The 24,731-nt window shown below is 42.3% G+C and overlaps 1 pseudogene; it reads right to left on the bottom strand.

The window, feature by feature from the left end:
- Positions 1 to 14,898: 14,898 nt before the first annotated feature.
- On the bottom strand, positions 14,899 to 15,724 carry LOC107396964 (histone H4-like; annotated as a pseudogene).
- Between the last annotated feature and the right edge of the window lie 9,007 nt (positions 15,725 to 24,731).

Here is a 24,731-nt window from a genome sequence, read left to right as displayed (position 1 = left end):
AATTTTAGGCTTTCAATACACTTAAACAGAAGAGTGAGAAAAAAATTCACCCCCCTCAGAGATGTCATGAGTGTAAACTAGATAATTTAGACAAAAAACATGTTTTGGTACCAGGCTGTAAACATGTTTATTTCTGCTGTGAAATTGGCATTTTTAACATGGGAGTCAATGAGGATTTGCTTGCTTCTGAAACCAGCCCCTAGTGGATGAGGGTGGAACTGCAATTTTTCTTACTTCCGGGTTGGGACCATTTTTAGAGCCGCATTGTGGGGGCTTGGTGTGGACAGAGTTTTTTTTTAAAACGAGGTGGTGTGGATGCAAGTTTTTGGAGGGGCGGATATTCGTTTTTAAAAAACCCGGCTACGTGTGGACTAGGCCTGACACTAGTCAGTGACTTGATGCAATTTGCTGGGTTCCTTATATAGGAAACTTTTTACTGACTGGCTTAATGAACTGACCTGTATTGGAATGTTTATTATGTGAAGTGCCTTGAGACGACTCTTCTCGTGATTTGGCGCTATATAAATAAACTTGAATTGAATTTAATATCGGTTCCTGGTATTGGTTAACTTTTATCGGTGCATCCCTACTAAAATAAAATAAAATGTCATTGGCTTTAAAATTAATAGCTTAAAATCCGTTAAAAGCCATGTAAAATATATATTGCAAAATATGTTGTGCAAGGGTAACCCTCTTACTAGATACAGTTCTGTCACATGCTAATACATTTTAAAGGCAGCTGTCACTGGCTCTTGTTTTGCTGATTGTTGGATTGGGTGATCAGAGTCTGAATAAACATGACATTTTAAACGATTGGACTGTGGAAGTGAATGGTTAACCAGACCCTTGTGAACGAAATAAACACATGATCTGCTTGTGTTTTGTTCAGTTTTGGTTTTTCCCTCAGCTCCCCAGTCCTCACCCTGCTCACCTGTTCTCCTTTTGTAATCACCAGCCCACAGTCAAGTAGCTCTGTTCATTCATTCTCCTTTTGTCATTTTGATCTGTAGAAAGTCTTTTAATTGCATGTGTTCTTGAGGAAAACACATTCCCTTGCTTTTTGTCCTAATTTCATATACAGATGCAAAAGGGGTGTGTGCAAAAGTCTCTTTGTTCATAACTCTTGAGCACATTTAGCACCATGCATTTTGATCTTGTCTGAGTTGTGCTGTGTTGCATCAGCTGCCATCAAATCTGATGACTTTGGAAATGGTTGAGAAGACTGTCAGAGAGATATTGTATTATCTTTGAAAATGTGCTCAGATGGGTCAAGCACAGGTTAAGCCAGCACCGTCTTTGTACCCAACTGACATTCATAAAGGGACATTTAGCCAGTTCACATCTTCAGTTGGGATTTTGGCTGAATAGAAATCACCTCAGAGACGAGGAAACCTCCAGTCAATGTGTTGGTGCTGAAATCTAAAGTGTGATTCCAGACCAGCAACTACAGCAAGTGGAATGTGCCACAGTGAGTGATTAACTTAGCAAAGGTCTGTCAGAACCATCAGCTGGAGTAAAATACAAACACCAAGGGAGAGAGAATTTTGAATTAGAAAAATAGAATTTAATGATCAATCTTTTCATTTTAAAATTAATTTTAACAAGAACAAAAATAAATCATGAAGAATATTTAAAAGGGGACCTGCTCATGGTAGAAGATAGTGCCCATGTGTTAAACCCAAAATCATGTGTAGCGTAGAAGATCTACATACTAGGATTTAACGCTGTTTGCTATCAGCTTTGTTAGATCCTGAGAAAGATAAAATAAATTAGCATATGAACTTATATCATGCATAAATATCCAGGATATTTATACAATCGATAGAAGTTCATACACCAACTGTCTTGGTCTGTATTTAATCCAAAGATTAATATTTAATTTAAGATAATTAAATTAATAGCAAAAGTTTATTTATTAAACAGAAGACTTAATGGAGTCTTTGCTTATTCAATAACCAAATATACACCATTCTGTGTTTCATTTCAAAGAAGAGTCAGGTTTAAAAAGTTAAGAATTTATTACTAACAATTTAAAGATGACAATTTAAAAAATAACAATTTATAAATGACAATTTGTAACAGCTTTGATATTAAAACTTGATATTAAAAGCAAACCTGTGTCTGAATGGAAACTAAAATGGAATGCGTATGTTGGATGCGTGGATGGATCTCAGAAGATTTCTTTCAGAGAGAGAAACGCGTTCTGGGTGGAAAAAGTTGTTTTTGCAGCTAACTGAGTTGTTTCTTAGAGAGAACAGCATCAGACGCAATCTGTGTTCTACCTCACCCAGTTAGACTTTCTGTGTGGATCCGGAGGTCAAAGGGAGGATGTTGTCAGCCTCTGGGTGCCCAGTCTGGTAGGGAAGACCCGAGTGGTACCGACTCTCTGGTCCAAGAGCTGTCGCAGGGTACACAGCTTGCATCTGGCTTAACTCTGAAGGAGTTTTGCGTCAGCTGGTTACAGGTGGCATTTATTCGGAGCAATTCTATCGGCGTGAAAGAACAGCTTAGTGAGGCTTCGGGTGGCCGACCCTCGTCCTCTGGGATGACTCTCGTCGCCACGAGAGTATCTGGTTGGTTCAAGAACCGAAGTTGAACTGAGGAGTTTTTGGTTTTAACAAAACCTCAGGACACGCCCTCTCAGGGACAGAAAGCTTGTTGTTATGGAGCAAAGACATGTGAGAGCAAGTTACCTTTACCCTGAATTCAGTCCCCTCTGCATGATGTGTACACGTGCAAGTGACCTTCTTCACACTGTCAAACATTACTGATTATCATAAATAATAATTATTATTAATCCAAAGAATAATAAGTCATTTCAGTAATTAATTACATTTATAATGAACCATAATGATTATTTATGATAATTATTTTGAACCTTGTAATAAACAGTAAAAAAAGTTTATTAAAAATGATTATTTTTTTTATCTTGAAGTGTCCTTCATCTTGCGGAGGAACAGCAGACAGATAAAAGCAGTCAGATTAAAGATGGTCTTCAGCAGACTTTATGTCTGCTGTGATGGATAATCTGTGGGACAGAAGTTCAGCCAGGACAACGTGACCTAGCTGGGGAAGTGTGACCTTTGGGACACAAAATGAGGCCATTCATGTCGCTACACATGACATACCACACTTCCCATGGTAGAACCAGTCATTTTGAAGTAGAATTTGTGGGGATGCACGCTCCCAATCAAGAGATCATTTCCTCCAGTGAAGAAGAGTAAGTGGCTGCACACAAAGCTCTAGCTGGCCTGGCTGACTGAGACATGCACACATTCTAAATGAACAATTTTCTATGTTTTTTGCTAATAATTTCACCATGGTGAATCGGATCGCTCATAAAAATAATAGCACACGTCCCATGGCTGAGCTGATAGTTTTGATGTAAAATGTGTGGGGGTGCAAGCAGCAAGAGCCCTGCCAAGTGGCAGACCCCTTAATATTTTTTTTTTCTGTGATGGCTTTTCCTTTTTTATGCATTTTTTAAAGTCAAATAAACACCTGACCTTCTAAGGATCTCCCCAATGGAAAAGTTGCAGCAAAAAATGGTGTTTGCAGCTCATTCTCTAAAGTAATTTCATTTACATTTCTGGCACCATGAATGAACATCGTCCTCCTTACAAGGAGAAAAAGAGAGGCTGTCAGGACAAATGAGGGAGAAGGAGATAGGTGTATGAGCCCAGTTAGATGACGTCAGAGTCTTTCTTCCAACAAGAACAGACATCCTTTAGGGTGCTAACCTCTTCCTGTGTTACCGAAGATAAAGGGAGATTCCTCAGTGGCTGCAACCATTTGGCTCTGTGTGTGATGACTAACAGAATTTTTAAATGGCGGTAGATTATGTATAGTTGTCTGAACTGTCCTGAGGACTTGTTTATCTCTTAGCCCTGCTGAATAAACCAGCACATGTTGTTTTGGATGCTGGTATGCTGGTCTAGCATCACATGCTAGACCAGCATACCAGCATCCAAAACACAACATATGCTGTACAGCAGGGAAATTGTAATGCATTGAAGAATGTTTCAACTTTTATTTGTAGAACCGATCTATGTGTGTTCAGGGATGGTGTAATCCATTGTTTTGGCATTGGTACATGTTCCAGTACTCCATTAAAGAGGTGCATAAGACACTTGTTAAGTTGCAATCTTCAGATTGGCTTCAGATGTCTTAGGTGCAGGTCAGTCAACATATTTAAAAGCTGGCCTTTATGGCAGTGCTAGATTCAGCATCCCTCCACACACCTATAAATGTTTTTTATATGCATGATTTGGTGCAAGGTTGAAGGTGGCTCTATTTTATACCCTTGACAGAATACCTGTCAGTGAAGGGCAAGACACAGATAACTGAAAAGATGTCCAGGTGTTGCGTGCTTGCCAGACCCAAACACAGGAAGATCTGGCAATGGATAGAAAGGAACACGTATCTTATTTTAGTAACACCCAGACTGCTAAATGAGGATTTGGAAAGGAATCATGTTATAAACAGACCAGGAACTTAACAGTAAAAACAGAGAAACCACTTAAGGAACCTGAGGCGAACAAATGCTGACAATCAGATTGTACTGAAGCGTGTTACACTCGTTATTCTGCAATGCCTGTCTCGCATCTATTACATCCACAAGAAAGCCTTTACGTCAATAAGAGTAACCATAACTATAGGCATAGATAAGTTTGCGGTCAACGCGATCGGGATATGTAGCTGTGTATGTAATACCAGGCGCTAAGGGTGTGAGTTGTACCCCCTCATCGTTTTGGTACAAATACCAGTATAACGTGCATTGTTTGTATACGTAACAAGCTGATATGGGTATAGTGATTGTAGAGTTTGCGAAGGAGTGACCGGTCGCCAGATCTGTTACCAGACCATTGTTGTGTGTAATTGTAACCTCACATGGATTTAGTCCATCAATCATAAACGGAGCAGCTACGGCTTTGTACAGTGCGTACGACGTGCGGTGTCTATTCGCGGTAGTTAACAAGTAAGCCAACGTCTCCAGCTCTGTATAGTTATTGCGCATGAAGTGTAGCGTGTAGAATCTATTACAGGTATCCTGTGTGTGGTTTAGATGCAGTTTACAGACCCTACTGCGATACCAGTTTGGAATGCTTGTCCAGTAGTGCACAGTGCTCTTCACGGTTGATAATAAATGATCCACGGACATTATATCATCAATATCTATGACCCCGAGCAAAGCATACATTTCTTTGTAGTCGAGGTGAGACAACGCTCTACTCCAGGCGATGGTCAGGTCATCTAAAGCCGGGCGTACACTGTGCGACTTTTTCACTCGCAGCGTTCAGCTTCAGCTCAAACTGTACGACTTCCTCGCAGAGCAGATCTCACGAGTCATGCGCTCACACTGTACGACCCAGTTCTCGGATGCGACCTGACTGCTCACACTGTACGTCTGGTAGCAACACGTCGACCCTAAAAATATGCTAAGAATAGCAGTTTTTACTCAACACGTCAGACTTTTTTGTCTTGTTTTGCCTGTTGTCCTTCGGGAGTGCTGCAGGAGGACACACAGGGATTTATGGGGGTTGGATGAGACGAAATAAAGAAAGTAAATCTGTGTTTTGTGATCAGTTTAATTTGACATGAACACGACAAACACGCTTTCTTGACAAGCTTTGTAAGTAAAAAACGTGTAGAAACAAAAACGAACAACGTGTGTTATTAAGGAAATAGCGAGCGGCGTTGATGCAGGATTGCGCATGCACCGTGAGCGGTTCTGATACTTTTTGGGTCGCAGCTGCTTGCAGCGCTGCTTCAACAGTGCGATACCCTCACGAGGGATGAGCGAAATATTAAACACGCCAGAAGTCCGTGCGACCTCACGACTGCTGATCGGCAGCTGGTCACGTGGTGTTAATCGCCTCTCGTAACCCCCTGTACACTACACGACCGCTCGGCGCAAAACTCGCCCCGATGTCGTGGATTCTCGCACGACTGGAAAATCGGCTCAAAAAAGTGAAAAAGTCGCACAGTGTACGCCTGGCTTAATGTAGAACTTAGCCATTGTGATTTCAGAGGTTCGGCTAGCGTTTCGATAAGTCTCGCGTCTTCCTGGTGACCACAGATACTATCGTGCCACGGCGAGCCCGGTAACACGGTTACCTCTCTTCTTGGGCATGGTCTGTTTTGTACGCAGCATTCTAACCGTGGGTCGCCGACACGTTTTTCGACGTGCGTACCATTGCTGCATACAGCTCCGCACAATCCGGACCTCGTCCGTGTGGGGACCCGACACAGTAGGTTGTCCTAAGGGGCAGTTAATGTGACATTGGAGGACGTTTCCAAGACAGAACGACATGTACGCCATCGGTGTAGGACACGATGAGTGTGCAGAGATGCAGGCTATGTTCATCAGGGCATGGTAGGTCGCGGGTGACCCCATGCGAGCGGTGATGCAGAGTAGCAGCAATATCCTTAACTCCATGCTGGGGCGAGGTGTCTAACACTGTACGATTAATGTAGATTAACGGTGCATTAACATAACAACGCGGAAGACAGAACGATGGAAGTGTGGTCAGGTGTACTTTGAATATCGTGTGCGAGCGCCAGTTCGCTGCTGCGCTCATCCAACAAACCTGCAAATTCATAACCTAAACTCGTAACGTCATTCGCTATAGGATTCGGCGAAAGGCCCACAGAAAGAGACAGAGGGTCGTCGAACCCGGAACCAAGAGTGTTGAACTGATCGTTGAAGGTCGCAACATACTCAAACCTAGCGTTTCTGTAAGAATACGGGGCCATCTGTCCGCACACGGCCCGTTGGGCAACTTTAAACACCGTTGGTTTGAAGTGGACCGCGATACCGCTTTACGCAGATCGCACAGTCCGCATGAGTGTGATCATTCGAGGTATGACAGTAGGACATATCGAAGAGAAAACCGTTCCATAGGCTGCAGTAGAGTTTTGTATTCTTCTATTCCGCGTACGCTGCACAGTTCCACGAGCAAATACCACAATATCCGCAAACTCAACTTGGGTTTGCCCGACGATCGTCTCATGTACACAGCTATCTTGCCAACTGCTCCGAGTAGGCTCTTTAGACACATGCCAGCCAACGCGATCTCATCCCGAGTGTTTGTCTTTCTCAAGTTCAATAAAGATTCCGCTATCACCATCAATAGGCTGCTCGACATCGCTTGAGCTACTTTATAGCACGTGTCGCAACATATGCGTCGGCGATGTATTGACTTTGAACATTTCATCCAGATTCAGTTGACTGACGGGTCGACCGGGTAGAAACACCTCATTGTTACAACACTTCTCATCATGGTGAAGCGTAGTCGTTTCAGAGAGCCTTCCTCTCAATGTTATGGTGTACATATGAACCGTGTTCGTTTCATCCATCTGTGAATGCCATATTCTGTCCTTGAACACATGTGAGTTTTGTGAACTTGCCTACTGTCACAGACTTTAGAATTCGAATGAGACAAGGGGTTGCTGTGTCCATGTCTGATTCCACTATATAAGCCGTGAGGTGTTCATTGTCCTGTAAGGACATAGGACCGCTAGATGCATTCCATAGGTAAAACACATCCGTGGAGATCCGGTCTTTAGTTATGAAATACCACCGTTGGGACTGAATATCTTCAGAGGCTGAATTTGTCGCGTGCATTTTTAGGTCTTCTATTTCTCAGCTCACCTTGGGAAAAGGGCTTCTTGCAGATGTACTCCGTTATATAACTCACACTTACCTGGTATAAATATATTGTGTGTGTCATAGTATATATATATATATATATATATATATATATATATATATATATATATATATATATATATATATATATATATATATATATATATATATATATACTTACATCATTACTGGATGATAGAAAATGTACAAATGGTGCTCTTTTGTAGCCCTCGTGGAATCTGTACACTCTATTCTCGGGGCTTCCGTGTACTCCGATCGGTTTTTCTTCCTCTTTGAAAGATGGTAAAATTTGTAGTTCGGCCACGGCAGACTCCACTCCTAATCTCAACGTCGTACACATGTTATTGTTTTGGGCCTGAATCATAACATTGATATCCAAGTGCAACAACACCGCTGCTATCGGCAGTCTCATCATAAGTCTCTTTCCGCTTTGTCTAGGGGCAAGACATAGGGTATACGGGTTAGCGTAACATTTGAACTCCTTCTCGATATGATAAAGATGACTCTGCGTTGGCCTGGTGTAATCGAACGTTTCGGATCTGAGAGGCGCTAACCCGAGTTTGGACAACAACGTGTTTAACTACCACAGTGTAAATTATGTCAATTTGTTTGATTTATTGTGTTATGTATGTATTTTATTTCCCTTGTCTATTGTTGTTTCTTTTGGGGTAGGAACTAAGTTTCATGCTGTGTTGCACTCGGCCCATTTTGGGTGACGGAAAGGGAAGTAAAAGAGCATGTGAAAAGAAGCTAAGCTATTGTCGCTACCCGATCCGTACCGGAAACCCGATCGGTACCACGCATGCGCAAATTTTACGTCACTTCCTCTCTTTGCCAACTTTGCGACAGTTACCGACTGCGGGACGTTTAAACAATGAATACCTCAGAATACAACGAAATTCATGATTTTCTCCTCAACGGAGAGCTTCCGACGATTGAACAAAAGCACCGTAAAATAAGAAGAATGGCGCCTAATTACAGACTTAAAGGTAAGTACGAAAATTAAAGATGATCTTTTATCATGGTCTACAGCTGCCCTTGCTGCTTGAGGGTACAGACTCTGTTATTGTTCTAAAGTTGCATGACGCCTGCGTTGATTCAGGAGGGTGTAACGAGTAATATCAGTGTACAGTGTATACGTGTAGTGTCTGTAATATCGAAACTCTATATATAGGTCTATTTCTTGGTGTGTGGTCTTATTTTAGATTTTTTTTAAATCATAAATACAATATCATATATATATAGCCTTTATATATATTTTTTAAAGATAATTGCAATTGGAGGTAAATGTACCATATTGGTGCAGATCTCAAACTTTAATATCTGTCAGACATTTCAATTTACTTTAGTCAGCAACTCTCATCTTTTTTTTTTTTTCATTTTTATCTTGTTCCAGACAACAGACTCTTCTACATTGGCCCCAGTATGCAGAGCATGCGCCTGCTAGTCATGTGAGAGGAGGAGAAGAAGCCTGTTTTGATGGAGTGCCACAATAACCCTGGTACCGGGAACCACAATGGTGTCAGAGGTACCCGAAACAGGGTTGTTGCTGGCTATTACTGGCCAACATTGAACCAGGACATCAGTGAATGGGTAATGGCCTTATGTGAGTGAAGAAGCTAAATCAGGTCGTCATAATTTTTTCTAAAACATCTGTAGGCTATATAATTCAATGTGTTTACTTTCACACTTACATTTCAACATTAGTTTCTGTCTTTTTATTTTATTATCAATTTACATCAACTGCTTTAGGGTTTGCTAGACGTATTGTTTGGAATACGCCTTTCAGGTCAGATGTTGTCATCGCTGCCAGATGAATGACCCAATCAAGACCGTGGCACCAACATTACATCCCGTCAAGGTACATCTTAAAGCTATTTACATTTAATTTTCAAGTTAATAAGCTTGTCTGCTGCAGGTTAGCTTTAAATTTTCACTTGATAAGTTCTGTGACCTGCAGGTAAAGAACCTTGGGAGTTCCTGGGCATGGATTTAATTGGACCACTCCCAGAAACACGTCTAGGGAACCGATATGTCCTGACCATGACCGATCTGGGTGATTGCAGAACCTCTTAAGTCCAAGACTGCTGCTGAGGTCTCTGCAGTCATGAAGTCTAAGTTTGGCATGGTGAGGAAGATCATCACTGACCAAGGAAAGGAGTTTGTGAACCAGGTAAAATTTGTGAAAGTGTTAGTCGTAACTTGACATTTGAGATGATGTATTTAGACCAAGTCTGCTCATGCCACTGCAGCTCAACGACAGCATTTTCAGCATGCTGAATATTAAACATGCTGTCTCCAGTGCGTACCACCCCCAGACCAACGGGCAGGTTAGCATTTGGATATCTAACCTTGAGTAACTCATGGGAAATCAGTCATGATTCTTTATCTATTCTCCAATACAACTCAAGGATGAGAGGACCAACCAGAACATTAAGCGTGCTCTCAGAAAGTACGTGAACCAGAACCATGACGACTGGGACGTTCACCTTGCTGCTGTGGTGTACGGCATCAACACTGCAAAGCAGGTATTCCTATTTTGACATTTTGTATGACTTTTACGCTGCTTCACAGTGTAGCATCGTCTTAAGAATGTTTTTAATTTTGTTTATAAAAAAAAGAAGTTATTGACAAGTGCAAGAGAAAATGAATTAATGGAGAGATTTTGTGTGATCAGCACTCCACCCGCCACAGTCCCTATTTCCTGGTCTTCCACCGACATCCACGTCTTCCTGCTGTGATGAACACCTGTCCCATGGACGATGACTTTGAGGTTGCAGACCCAGAAGAGGACATCGACACAAGAGTTGAGGAGATGACGGTTCTGAATGAAACAGTCTGTACATTTGAAGAGGGCTGACTGAAGGGAAAGGAGATTTGTTGAGGGAAAAAGGGGAAATGTGGTTAGTGTATTCAACATTTTTACTGCTTTAGTAGCTAACTTTTCTGTATTTCTATATTTCCAGAATGAGCATTGCCATGGCGACCTGGTGAATAATAAATATTTATATTTCTCTCTCTGCTTTTCATGTAAATTTTTTGTAGGTTCTTCGCAATATTGAGAGTGCACAGGACACCCAGAAGAAGACCTTTGGAACACGGAAAAGGAAGCTAGTAAGGCAGTGTGTTGTTCAAGCAGGCAATGACGTGCTTTTGTCAGGAGAAAACAGGAAGAGACCTTGAGGTATGTTTTCAGTGCAAAAGTTTGAAAGCTCATCAGGTGCATCATAATGCAATTAACAACTAGCAGGTGCATGTCAGCTCTCCTCATTTAATGAAACATGTTTCTTTTTACAGTTCTTTCCCCAGCAGTTCATGGGAAATTGCTGCGGCATCTTTATGCTGATGGTGAGAATTTTCTTGCCATTACTTGAATGTAACATTTTAACATGTTAAAGATTGATTTTACTTTACAGTATGCTCTCTGCATCTGCACCTCATCTCCACCATCTTTCACAGAGGTAAGCTTTTTCAGACAGTACCACCAAAGTATCTGTGCCAGTCTCCAGTCTTCATAAACCTTACATTATATTTGTCTTCAGGAGGAAATGCCAGCAATTCGCCTGTGGTGGTGCATTCAGCTGATGGAGAGATTCGGCACTGAGGGGTGTGGCAGGCACTTTAGACAAACTGGCACCATCATATTTGCAGCTTTGGTTCAGGCAAGACATCAGGTCAAACAAATGTTTGTGAAAGTAGCTTACTGTAAACCCTGAGATTGAACATACTGAAGAAAGCAGCAGTACACAACTAGAGTCCATTCAGACTGGCGTTGTTTTCTAAAGGCATGGACAAAGATTTGCCTTCTGGACAGAAGAAGCATCCCTTCTTCTCCAGGGGACTCTCCAGCCTGTCTTCAGGGTACCAAAGGCAACCTCCTCCAAGCCTTCACCAAGTCTAATCAGACCGGTGAGAAGACAACAATCAGATGACTATTTGTAGGACAGAACCACACAATGTTGAGACTATTCATCACAATGCAGGTTTACATACATGGTGGTAGTCTTCATTTCAGTCTAATGTGATAATCATGTTTTCTGTTAAAGGCTGAGGCTGACAGGTGTCTTATACTGGAGGTAATCTATTGATTTTCCTGTTTCTTTCATTTGTTGATATAACTGAATTAGTAGTTATAGTCACAGGCAGCTCCTTCAGATACATTATCCAGTAGTAGAATGAAGTAATAGTTATGAAACACTACTCAGTGTAATGTGTTTTCAGTCCTCATATTTCTGAAACTTTATGGACAAATTTTGTATTTTCACTATTGTCACCTGGCATAAATTTTGCAGTTACCAGAACGTGTCCTAATGGACATATTGGAGAGTTTTGTGAGAGTTTTTGATCATTCTTCTTGGAGTACTATAGCAAAAACTGTAATGCTCTTGTGGCAAGATGGATAAACGAGGGCCATGGATGTAATTTTCACTTTGGAAGTGGGGGGGACATGGGGTGGGGGGTATCTTTACAGTTTGCTCTAATAGGAAACAGGCTTCAACACTAACGGTTGTTTTCTGCTTGGTCCTAGAGCTCAACTAGTGTCAATTTAATATAGCATAACATTCATGCTTTCGTTCTTTTTTAAACACAGAAACAGTTTTGTTTACCTGTTTGTAGCTACGGTTTCGCCGACAGCTGCCGGTGCTGGCTGACGCTGAAGAAGCCGGCAGCTGTCGGCGAAACCGTAGCTACAAACAGGTAAACAAAACTGTTTCTGTGTTTAAAAAAGAACGAAAGCATGGATTTACAAAGACACAGCAAGAACACACCTAAGATAGCATAACATTGTTTTTGGATGGTAAAAAGTGCAGGGGTCAAAACATGACTTTGGAAAAAGTGGGGGGGACATGTCCCCCCTGTCCCCCCCCAAAATTACGTCCATGACGAGGGCCCGGGTGGGATTCAATCCCCAGACTCCCGGGTGAGAGTCATACACTCTAACCAGTCAGCCAAAGGGACTGATCAAGGATGATCAATCGGGACATTGTGACAGGACACTCACACTGTCACACTCTGTTTGAGAAAGTGAATCTGTTGGGCTTGTACCTGGTACTCAGAGTACCACACTGCCAGAAAGGGCACGCTGAAAATAAAAAGCTTTTTATTTCCATCAATATGTGTCTCCTTATTCAAATCATCTGGGTTGTAACCATCCTCTCAATCCTTTTTCTGTTGTTCATGCTCTTGTAATCTGTTGTTTGTGTTCCGCATTATTACAGTAAACCTGTGGAAATTATAAAGTGGTCCTGTTTTATTTTATATGGATATAAACATGAGTGTAGTTAAATCTGTATTTAATATGTTTAACTTATGAATACCTTGATAAACTATTTTCAAACATTAATTTTGCAGCATTGTGAAAATGATCACTATGGTCTTACAAAGAATTAAGTTATTTCAAGACAAAGTGGCAAACTAAGAAATCTAACAAAAGTAGAAAGTAAACAAATTTTAGGTGATGAGCCAAATTGGCTTTTGTGCAAGAATATATTACATTTCATATTGGAAAACATTCATAGGACATGTAGTGCAAATTAAGAATATCTGCTGTATCACAGTGACACATTTTCATCTTTTAAATGAAAATATAACCTATTGTGTGGAGAAAAAACAAACGTAATAGGTTACCTGAAGACTAATCAGCCAGTGTTTACTGACAATTTACAGTGGACATTATCAACAGAACATCAAGATAATTCAAATCAATCGTCTCCACACATACAAGCATAAACACACTAAATCAAATTTAACACGCATATAAAAACATGATTTGTAACAACGCAATTTCAGTTTACAATCGGGCTAATTCGCTCGGTCAGCAAGTGGCAGTATCCTCGTACACTGCGGAGTAAACTGCCATTGAACGGATCACAAGAAGAATAGAGCATCTGCACATGCGCGGTACGGATCAGGTAGACCCGATCTGTACGGTCCGACGTTTTTTTTTTTAATCTACATTATATTGAAATGTTTCACTATTGCAAACATTTAAATAGATACTTATTATTTTTTAACATCTTAACAGATACTCTGACCCGTAACTATCGTAAAATGTTTCGAGCGGAAGTAGACGCCCTTCGCGCATGCGTGGTACCGATCGGGTTTCCGGTACGGATCGGGTAGTTACAGCTATAACCTACGCAGTCACAGGAATGAATATATAAGCAGTTTAAAGTAAGGGAAAGCTGTAGAGAAGACGAAGAAGAAACCAGCGAATTACTTTTGTTAAGGTTTGTTCCTGACGCGGATTCACTCCCTTATGGTTACGTGCAGCCAGCGAGGTACGTTAACTGTGTGTATAGCGTATTTGTTAACTTGGGTTAATGTTTATTTGTAATATTTATGTTTGGTTATTCTGTACTTTGGTGTAATGACAGTTTGACGGTGGATTAATGGTGTTTTGGAAGAGAAGTGTGAAGGAAGAATAAATCCATCAGTGAATGAAGAACCGTGGTGTCGTCTATGAACCGGAGGGAGCGAAAGTCAAACTCAAATAAATAGTTGGCTCTTAAGGAGCAGAAGTACACCTTGTACATTTGGTAGATATCCACAGTTTGTATTTACGGTTCAGTGTCTTTACAAGTTCGGTATGTGACAGGTTATAAAAGACCCTTTTACTGTTTGTAAACAACATGACGTCAGCGAGAATGCGCGCGCAGCTTGGCAACAGAGAATAGCGTTGTTTCAGGCTTTATCAAGCTACGCTGCGGGGTTATCACCGGCAAATCTTGAATGTTATATTAGTAAACTCACTTTAACGAATGGCAACAGACTCCCGGATCCTTGTGGCATTACGGAATGGGTGGAAGATGTAGGTGCGTGGCCAGATATCCAGTGGCCCGATATATATACGTTTTTAGTGGAGAGGCCCAGTAAGTACACACGTGAGAAGCTACGGGCATACAAATCGTTAGATGCATACAACTATGTTGTCTGTGGACACGTACAGAAAGTAAAATATCACGACATAGACTCTGAGTTTTGCGTCTTGAAGGCAGAAGTCCTTCCTAGCCAAAGACAAGGACACAAGACTGCTATGTACGAGGCTTGGGTCATAGTAAACAAACCAGAGAACTACGTCTTCACAGCCAACTGTACTTGCATGGCAGGGTGAGAATAGCATAAGTTTCTTTTTTTAGCGTGCTCAGAGTACAATCGTGTTAATTTTAGAGAAATACTAATATGCAGTGGGAAAATACAGATGGTGTTTATATTTCTTATAAAGTTTAGCCTCCGAATCAGTACAGGGTACATCCCTGCCTCTTCAGAGCATAGACCACATCCATGGCGGTCACGGTCTTCCTCTTGGCATGCTCGGTGTAGGTGACTGCGTCACGGATAACGTTCTCCAGGAACACCTTGAGCACTCCGCGAGTCTCCTCGTAGATCAGACCGGAGATACGCTTGACTCCACCACGGCGAGCCAAACGGCGGATAGCAGGTTTGGTAATACCCTGAATGTTATCACGAAGAACCTTACGGTGACGCTTAGCGCCTCCTTTTCCGAGTCCTTTACCTCCCTTGCCTCTTCCGGACAATTTGATTATAGATCAGTTCAGTTGGAATGGAGAATCAATTTCCCTCTGGGATTAATAAAGTATTTTTGAATTTGAATTTGAATTAGAATGAAATGTTAATTTGAAGCATGAAATAAAGCGTGTAAAAACGCACCCGCTGCTCCAACACCCGTACGTCGACCCAACTGCTCCGAGTAGGCTCTTTAGACAAGCTTCATCCCGAGTGTTTGTCTTTTCAAGTTCAATAAAGATTCCGCTATCACCATCAATAGGCTGCTCGACATCGCTTGAGCTACTTTATCGCACGTGTCTCAACATTTGCGTCGGTGACGTATCGACTTTGACACAGCGCGCAACATTTCATATCTACGTCCAGATTCAGTCGACTGACGGGTCGACCGGGTAGAAACGCCTCATTGTAACAACACTTCTCATCATGGTAGAGCGTAGTCGTTTCCGAGAGCCTTCCTCTCGACGTTATGGTGTACATATGAACCGTGTTCATTTCATCCACAGGGTCCCGTGTGTCTTGCATCAGCTATACACGGGATTACGCGGCGGTAAGCGACCGATGGGTCTATCGTAGGTTTGCGTGCTGCAGTACTCTACTAGATCGTTGAACGTGACACCTTGTCCTGTGCGTATGTTGAATTCATAAGGAAATGCCTCGGCTCTATCCGTCAATGTCCCAGGGTTGTTATTGAATGCCAACATCACGTCGTACAGGCACGCATGCGTGGTAACGTCTTCGGGGTTGTGACAAGACAGCTGACTGGTCGTGTTGACGCGAGTCGGTGAAACGGGTCGGGTTGTAGCAATATCAACAACGGCCGAATCTTTGCGGTCTGACGAAGCGGGTGAGTTTGTCACACCACCGGCGGTGTACACTTTGGTCCCGACAGAGTCCACAGGCTCGATTTGCGTGTGATCGCTTTTAGCGCTTGCAAAATATTCATTTGTCTCCTGTGCAACAAGAGACCCGGTCCATTTTGTAGAAGTCAAATGGTCTGTGCTGGTGACAGAAACCCCGTGCAACCTTTCGTGCACCAAAACGCCTCTAGTCAACAATCCCGATGGGGAGATCACGTCCTCGAGTGAAGGAGGTTGTCGAGTGTCTTGCTCAGAGAAATGGAGTTCGATGATGTGGTTAAACAAGGGGTAGTGGTGCATTACAACGTGCATCCTGAGAAGCATTTCTTTTACTGTTTGTTGAAACAAAGAATACATTTGTTTACCCAGACGGTGTTCTTCGCCGCAACTGCTATCTCGTTCTAGGTAGTGGAGCAAGTACGCGACGCATGGTACTCCTTTACATCCGCACAGTTGCACCAAGTCATCGTCCATGGCGATCGACGCCACATTGACATTTTTGTCTGTGAACGCCATATCCTGTCCTCGTGAACTTGCCTACTGTCACATACTTTAGAATTTGAATGAGACAAGGGGTTGCTGTGTCCATGTCTGATTCCACTATATAAGTAAGCCGTGAGGTGTTCATTGTCCTGTAAGGACATAGGACCGCTAGATGCATTCCATAGGTAAAACACACCCGTGGAGATCCGGTCTTTAGTTATGAAATACCACCGTTGGGACTGAATATCTTCAGAGGCTGAATTTTTTGAGTGCATATTTAGGTCTTCTGTTTCTCGGCTCACCTTGGGAAACGGGCTTCTTGCAGATGTACTCCGTTATATAGCTCACACTTACCTGGTATATATATATATATATATATATATATATATATATATATATATATATATATAGTGTGTGTCATAGTATATATGTATATATACATATATATATATACTTACATCATTACTGGATGATAGAAAATGTACAAATGATGCTCTATTGTAGCCCTCGCGGAATTTGTACACTCTATTCTCGGGGCTTCCGTGTACTCCGATCGGTTTTTCTTCCTCTTTGAAATATGGTAAAATTTTTAGTTCGGCCACGGCAGACTCCACTCCTAGTTTCAATGTCGTACACATGTTATTGTTTTGGGCCTGAATCATAACGTTGATATCCAAGTGTGAAGGAAGAATAAATCCATCAGTGAATGAAGAACCGTGGTGTCGTCTATTAACCGGAGGGAGCGAAAGTCAAACTCGAGGCCCAAACACGCCCTATCAGCGCAAATTCAGCAGCTCATCAAGACGGGAACACAGATAAGCCACTGTTTAGGCCACACAGGTTCATAAGGTTTTCATGAAGAAGTCTATAAGTCAGACTGTAAAGTTTTGGTCTGAAAAGTGACACAAGAGTTGAAAACTAAGAGGGACTGTGTATAACCTGGCAGCCACGGTGTTTCACGTATATGAATGTGCACTTAAATAAGAGATGTGAGTTCATGTTCAGTTGAATAATAATAGTTGGCTCTTAAGGAGCAGCAGTACACTTTGTACATTTGGTAGATATCCACAGTTTGTATTTACGGTTCAGTGTCTTTACAAGTTCGGTGTGTGACAGGTTATAATAGACCCTTTTACTGTTTGTAAACAATATGACGTCAGCGGGAATGCGCGCGCAGCTTGGCAACAGAGAATGGCGTTGTTTCAGGCTTTATCAAGCTACGCTGCGGGGTTATCACCGGCAAATCTTGAATGTTATATTAGTAAACTCACTTTAACGAATGGCAACAGACTCCCGGATCCCTGTGGCATTATGGAATGGGTGGAAGATGTAGGTGCGTGGCCAGATATCCAGTGGCCCGATATATATACGTTTTTAGTGGAGAGGCCCAGTAAGTACACACGTGAGAAGCTACGGGCATACAAATCGTTAGATGCATACACGTACAGAAAGTAAAATATCACGACATAGACTCTGAGTTTTGCGTCTTGAAGGCAGAAGTCCTTCCTAGCCAAAGACAAGGACACAAGACTGCTATGTACGAGGCTTGGGTCATAGTAAACAAACCAGAGAACTACGTCTTCACAGCCAACTGTACCTGCATGGCAGGGTGAGAATAGCATAGGTTTCTTTTTTTAGCGTGCTCAGAGTACAATCGTGTTAATTTTAGAGAAATACAGTGGGAAAATACAGATGAATTAGAATGAAATGTTAATTTGAAGCATGAAATAAAGTGTATAAATTTATATGTAACCTTAGTACATAATTACCTTACCTGATATAAAATGGGCGCTACAAACTCGAGCATTTCGGATCGTGTTTTCCGTCCAGTGTTCATCAACCCTTTTGATGGCCTGCAGCCACAGACGCCTCCGATTTTGTTGAAATGGATGTGCTCCCTTCGGAATTTTGTAAAGTTTCACTCCACTGCTTGAAGAGAAGCGATTCTGGCATCCATACACGCAACTACCCGACATTTTTATGTGCTCAGAACTTCAAAACAAAGTGTTTAAAACGCTGCTTTAGTATCGAGTGTGAATGAGGAAGCCTTCACTCTCGTTGCCAGGCTGCGCGCGCAACTTTTGATGACGTAGGTAGTAAAAGGGTCTATAAGAACTCTGTTAAGTGTACTTACTCTGTAATATTCTACATGGGGAGTGACTTTAGTTAGTTAAGCCCCTTATTCAGCATTGACAAATAGTGTTGCAGCTTGCTCTTGTATGTTGCCTGTGTACAAATAATCAAAATGTCACATACAAGTAAAGAAGCTCAGGGTGCAGCAGCTGCTCTGGAAGAAGAGACCGAGTTAGAGCAGACAGATTAATCAAATATCGGGCAAAATATAGCACCACCTGAAGTGCCTCGTAGAAGTGAAAGAGCCCGGACATTAACAGAAAAGGGAAAGGAGTTTCAGAAAGAGCAAATCAAGTGCTTCGCTTTGACAGCAAATATGAACGATGGAAAGCTCTAATTAAGGTAGCTAAAAGATCTGTGTTAAAACAGGATCCTAGTGACATCCTACAAGAACACATAATCGGTATTCAAAGGGAATTATCTGAATTGAACATTGCTTATGATAACTACCGAAAAATTGATCAACCATCCCATGACATGCGTCGCAAGATGGATCGATCACCAAGACTGTATTACGAAATGCTCAATTTGAAATACAGGGTACAGCTGAGGAGTTGATTTGGCCAGATCACAGTTCTGTATTCGCATCTTCAACTTCCAGTGTTTCACTTTCTGCCTCTAACGGTTCTAAAGCATATTCTTTTCACTCAAATGTATCTTCACTTAGAAGACAAGAAGCTGCTGCCGAGTATGCAGCTACACGGGCTGTACTGCAAATTATGGCTGAACAAGAGGACCACCAAGAGAAGCTGCAAAATCTTGAAGCTGAAGAGAGGTTGGTCATTGCAGACCAAGAAGCAGCCGCATTAGCTCGTTGTCTTGAAGGAGAAAGAGAAGAAAACGAACGCAGGTTAGAAAGAGAGAAACAAGAGGCCGCTCTCTTAAAGAAACAGCAAGAAGAGAATGCTGCAAGATAGAGGTCTGTAGAGAACCTAAAGAGAGAGCTTGATCGTTTAGAGAATTTGAAAAGGATGAATGCAGCCAAAGCAAGGCTTCAAGTGTATGATGAGAATGAGCTCAGCCCAGCACAAGGGAATGCTCTGTGGGCTGATCTTCATAAGGTTATGCAGCCACTCAACCAGATGAAATCTGACAACTGGCACTCACAATCACCAAAGGATGCAGTGCCAACACATGTGCTTCAAGACAGCACAGGAGAGCTTGTGAAAGTCTTAGCTGAGGCTATATCAGCAAATAGGCTACCTATTCCAGAGCCCACAGTTTTTAATGGTGATCCACTCAAGTTTAATCATTGGAAATCATCCTTCCAAACTCTTATTGAAAAGAAAAATATTTCAAGTTCAGAGAAAATATTCTTTCTTCAGAAATATGTTGGAGGAGCAGCTAGAGAGGCATTAGAAGGTTATTTCCTGATTGGTTCAGATACTGCATATGTAACTGCATGGGGACTGCTCAATGAGAGATACGGCTAGCCTTTTATGATTGCAAAGGTCTGCCGAGACAAATTACATGCCTGGCCAAAAATAGCGTCAAGAGCTGACTTAAGGAAATTTGTGGATTTTTTACGCAGATGTGAATTTGCCATGACTCACAATGAGTGTCTGCGTATTCTTGATGATGACGTCGAAAATCAAAGGCTGACAGCCAAGTTGCCTGATTGGTTAAGCAGCAGATGGAACCGAAAAGCCACACAGTATCAGCTGGAGCATGGGAGGTTGCCAGATTTCAAGTATTTCGTAACTTTCCTGACCTTGGAGGATAGTATTGCTTGTAACCCTGTTACATCTTACTATGCTTTGCGGCAAGGGGAGCAGGAAAGGACTAGATCTAAACCGCAGAATGTAGTGACCCCTAAGAGCCAAGCAGCAAGTGCAAGGATTTTTACCACTAACACCACTGAGAAGAACATAAGCACATGTATGTTTTGTAAGAAAACAGGACATGTCTTGCACAAGTGTCGTAGACTAACTGCAAGGCCAGTTGCTGACCGAGTGAAGTTCATTCAAGGTGAGAAACTGTGTTTCGGCTCTTTGAGTCCTGGCCATCAATCCAAGAATTGCAGCAACTGGATGGTCTGTGACACCTGCTCTAAGTGCCACCCCACATGCTTACATGAGGATCGCTCAAAACAAGAAAATGATGGGACAAGTTGCATTATGGAAAGAAAGCTACAATCGCTGCAAGACACCATTCAAGAAACCACATCCAATAGAGTTGTACATGATGGTAACAGTGCTCAGACTTCAGCAATAGTTCCTGTTTATGCGTCAATGCCTGGTAATTCAAATAGAGGTCCTTGTCTATGTTCTGTTAGATTCACAAAGTGACTCTTCATTCATTCTTGAAGAAGTAGTGGATGCTCTTGATGTTAATGCAGAGCCAGTCAAGTTGAAGCTGTCCACAATGTCGTCCAAGGAGACAATTGTACCATGCAAAAGAATCAAAGGTTTACAAATAAGAGGGTTATCTTCTTCTAAGAAGATCACAGTGCCAACGGTCTACACTCGTGAATTCATACCTGCCAATCGCACACACATTCCAACATCTGAGTCAGCAAGGGCATGGCCTCATTTAGAGCATCTTGCAGAACACATTGCCCCGCCGAAGAACTGTGAAATCGGTCTTCTTATTTGGTATAACTGTCCACAAGCACTGATGCCAAGAGAAGTTGTATGTGGTGAGGACAACCAGCCCTTCGCACAGAAAACTGACGTAGGCTGGAGCATAGTAAGCTATGGTGATCCAAGTGAAGACTACACAGTGATGCGATTGGAGTAAGTCACCGCATCATTGTAAGGCAAGTGATTCCTGAACCCAAAGTAACAAGTAATCTGAAGAGCAACGTTCTTTATGTTTTCAAAACAAGAATTAAGGAACTGACGGCTCCAGAAGACGTACTTAAGGTGCTGGAATCGGACTTCAGTGAAAGACTTGGAGAAGAGGCAAATCTTTCGCAAGAAGATCTCCAGTTTTTGACCAAAATGAAAGAAGAAATTAGACACAAAGAAGACGGACATCTTGAAATGGCCAGACGTAGGCCAGAGTTACCAAATAACAAACCATGTGCTGTCCAACGCCTTAAGTGCTTGGAGAGGAGGCTCAAGAGTGACCAGAAATATCAGGCAGATTACATGAACTTCATGAAGGACATTATCAGTCGTGGTGAAGCAGAAAGGGTCCCAGAAGAGGAGCTTGATAGACAATCAGCTTGGTATATTCCCCACTATGGCGAATACCACCCTCAAAAACCAGAGAAACTGCAAGTGGTCTTTGATTGCTCGGCAAGATTTCAAGACATGTCATTGAATGACTACCTTCTTACAGGTCCTGAGCTCACAAACACCTTGGTGGGAGTTCTTTGTATTATGTGTGCTGTGGAACGAATGTTCCATCAATTCCATGTAAAGCCTGAAGACCAACTTGAGGTTCTTATGGTGGGAGAATGATAATCTCGAGGCTCCACCATCAGTTTTTCGGATGAAAGTCCATTTGTTTGGAGCAGCTTCTTCACCTGGCTGTGCCAATTTTGGACTTAAACATCTAGCCACAGAAGGTCAGGATCGATTTAACGAAAGCACTGTCAGGTTCATCCGAAGAAATTTATATGTTGATGATGGACTGGTGGGTGTAAGGTCTGATGCGGAGGCAATTGAACTGATCAAGGAAGCTAGAGAGCTTTGCAGTGCAGGCAAGCTTAGACTGCACAAGTTCATTTCCAACAGCAAGAAGGTATTGGAATCAATACCAAGGGAAGAATGTGCTGACAGTGTCAAAGAGCTGGACATAGATTTAGGGGAGCCACTCCTAGAAAGAGCACTGGGCGTGCAATGGTGCGTATCCTCTGATGACTTTCAGTTCAGAGTAACTGTCAAGAAACACCTGATGACGAGAAGGGGAGTGCTATCCACAGTAGCTTCCATCTACGATCCTCTGGGTTTCGTAGCACCGTTTGTTTTGCGTGGCAAGTTGATCTTGCAACAGTTGAGTCGAGAGAAAGTTAGTTGGGATGAACCACTTTCAGAGGAGTGCAGATCACAGTGACAGTCATGGTTACAAGATCTCCATAACTTGTGTCAAGTAAAAATTAAGAGGTGCTACATACCAGCAAGCTTCATAGATGTCAAGCAGCATGAGTTACATCACTTCTCAGATGCTAGCTTCACAGGTTATGGGGAGTGCACTTACCTAAGAGCAGTGAACTCTAATGGCAGCGTACACTGCTCACTTGTCATGGGGAAAGCGCGTGCTGCCCCCACAAAGGTCACAACGATTCCAAGGCTTGAGCTGTCTGCGGCAGTGGTTGCTGCGAAGATAGGTGCTATGTTAAACCATGAGCTTTAAATAGACAACCTTGAAATAGAATATTATTGGACTGATTCTAAGGTTGTTCTCGGGTATATTAAGAATGATGCCAGACGCTTCCATGTTTTCGTGGCAAATAGGATCCAGAGAATCAAAGCCACCACAGATGTCAACCAATGGTATCATGTGCAGTCTGAAGACAATCCGGCGGACCATTTCGAGAGGGTTATCGGCAGATCGGCTCGTTGCTTCAAATTGGTTCACTGGCCCAGACTTTTTGTGGGAAAGAGAACTACCCACAAAGGATCCCAAGGTGGGAGAGGTTAGTGATACTGATCCAGAACTTCAAAGGGCTCAAGTACTCATCACCATTGCAAGGACAAATAGAACATTACTGGATCGCCTGACCAAGTTTTCTGACTGGAAAAGAGTTGTTAAGGCTATTGCTTGTCTTAAACGTCATGCAAACAAGTTAAGGGTCTTAGCCCCAAACTCAATGGAAGTACAAGTGTTGAGGAAAGACAACGAGCTGAACTTTTTCCTGACAGGGTTGCGGAAGGCGCTATATAAATAAAGCTTTGATTGATTGATTGATTGAACTTTTCTTAATTAGATTGGTCCAAAGAGAAGTATTCAGCAGTGAAATCAAGAATTTGCAACAATGCAAGGACGTAAAATCCAAAGACAAAACAAACAACATTTTTGGATGAGCAGGGTGTGCTTAGAGTAGGCGGCCGCTTGACAAGAAGTGATCTTCATCCGCACGTTAAACATCCTGCTATTCTGCCAACAACAAGCCATGTGTCTTCTTTATTGATTAAGCATAATCATGAGAAGGTGCAGCATCAAGGAAGAGGTATGACTGTAAATGAATTGCGATCTAATGGGATATGGGTAGTTGGATGCAGAGGTGCAGTTGCCTCCCATATCTTTAAGTGCTTCACATGCAGAAAGTATAGAAGGAACAAGCACGACCCAAAAATGGCAGATTTGCCAAAGGACAGAGTGGAAATGACCCCTCCATTCACATATTGTGGCATGAATTGCTTCAAACCATTCTATGTGAGGGATGCAAGAAAGGAACTGAAGAAGTATGGCCTTCTCTTCACTTGTATGTGTTGCAGAGCTGTACATATCGAAATGCTTGATGACCTCAGTTCGGATGCTTTCATCAATGCATTGCGCGTATTCAGTGCAATACGTGGGAATGTTAGGCAGTTGAGATGTGATCAAGGTACCAACTTTGTGGGTGCAAAAAGAGAGTTCATGGACTCATCAAGAACTGGGATCAGGAGCAGTTGAAGGAATATGGCTGTGAAATTGTAATTAATCCCCCATCGTCAAGCCATATGGGAGGAATTTGGGAGAGGCAAATAAGGACAGTCAGAAGTGTCCTAACAACGATCCTTGATCAGTCTGCTAAAAGGCTTGACACCGCCTCACTTAGGACATTTTTGTCTGAAGTGATGGTTAAACTAAATAGCTGACCCCTGACAACAGAGCACCTGAATGATCCAACAAGTCTTGAACCGCTCACACCAAATCACATTCTGCTGATGAAGTCTAACATCATATTGCCACCTCCAGGTCAGTTCGTAAGGCAGGATTTATACCTGCATAAGAGATGGCGGCAGGTGCAGTTCTTGGCGAATGAGTTTTGGACAACGTGGAGGAGGGAGTATCTTCTTCATCTCCAGCAAAGACAGATATGGCATGGGGATAAGAAAAACATCAAGGTCAATGACATTGTTATTCTCCAAGAGGACTGTGCTCCGCGAAATCACTGGAGACTA

The sequence above is a fragment of the Nothobranchius furzeri genome, chromosome 11 (genome assembly GCF_043380555.1).
Source record: "Nothobranchius furzeri strain GRZ-AD chromosome 11, NfurGRZ-RIMD1, whole genome shotgun sequence".
NCBI lineage: Eukaryota > Metazoa > Chordata > Actinopteri > Cyprinodontiformes > Nothobranchiidae > Nothobranchius > Nothobranchius furzeri.
This window is presented reverse-complemented; position numbering and strand designations above follow the sequence as displayed.